The sequence below is a fragment of the Anthonomus grandis genome, chromosome 4 (assembly GCF_022605725.1).
Source record: "Anthonomus grandis grandis chromosome 4, icAntGran1.3, whole genome shotgun sequence".
In the NCBI taxonomy this organism is placed as follows: domain Eukaryota; kingdom Metazoa; phylum Arthropoda; class Insecta; order Coleoptera; family Curculionidae; genus Anthonomus; species Anthonomus grandis.
In genome coordinates this window covers 42,395,085-42,396,327 of record NC_065549.1, presented here as the reverse complement: position 1 = coordinate 42,396,327, position 1,243 = coordinate 42,395,085, and positions in this window count along the sequence as shown.

Below are 1,243 nucleotides of genomic sequence, written 5' to 3'. Positions count from 1 at the left end.
TTCCATATCTTAGCTATTAGAAAAACTAGGACCTTGCGGGTGGTCTCGTTGGATTCACAACGACGAAACTAAGACAAAACCGTTAAAATTTTCCCGATAGCTCCCATAGAAGCCGAGATATCGACCTTCAAAGTTTGGGTTTTTTCATTTTTCGGGTATACCCCCCCGTATCGAATTTTTTCACCAAAAATTGATTTTTGTCGAAATCAAACTAAGTATACCAGCGTCTTATTTGGGTCACCTAGATTACGAAAACACCGGGTTATAACAGGATCCGAGCAGAACTAAGGGAATGAGAGCACTTTGAAAATCCTGAAAAAGTCGTTTTCGACGTCCGTTTTTGAGGCCAAAAATGGACATCAAAAATGCCATATCTCAGCTATTAGAAAAGCTAGGACCTTGCGGGTGGTCTCGTTGGATTCACAACGACGAAACTAAGACAAAACCGTTAAAATTTTCCCGATAGCTCCCATAGAAGCCGAGATATCGACCTTCAAAGTTTGTGTTTTTTTATTTTTCGGGTATACCCCCCTGTATCGAATTTTTTCACCAAAAATTGATTTTTGTCGAAATCAAACTAAGTATACCAGCGTCTTATTTGGGTCACCTAGATTACGAAAACACCGGGTTATAACAGGATCCGAGCAGAACTAAGGGAATGAGAGCACTTTGAAAATCCTGAAAAAGTCGTTTTCGACGTCCGTTTTTGAGGCCAAAAATGGGCATCAAAAATGCCATATCTCAGCTATTAGAAAAGCTAGGACCTTGCGGGTGGTTTCGTTGGATTCACAACGACGAAACTAAGGCAAAACCGTTAAAATTTTCCCGATAGCTCCCATAGAAGCCGAGATATCGACCTTCAAAGTTTGGGTTTTTTCATTTTTCGGGTATACCCCCCCGTATCGAATTTTTTCACCAAAAATTGATTTTTGTCAAAATCAAACTAAGTATACCAGCGTCTTATTTGGGTCACCTAGATTACGAAAACATCGGGTTATAACAGGATCCGAGCAGAACTAAGGGAATGAGAGCACTTTGAAAATCCTGAAAAAGTCGTTTTCGACGTCCGTTTTTGAGGCCAAAAATGGGCATCAAAAATGCCATATCTTAGCTATTAGAAAAACTAGGACCTTGCGGGTGGTCTCGTTGGATTCACAACGACGAAACTAAGACAAAACCGTTAAAATTTTCCCGATAGCTCCCATAGAAGCCGAGATACCGACCTTCAAAGTTTGGGTTTTTT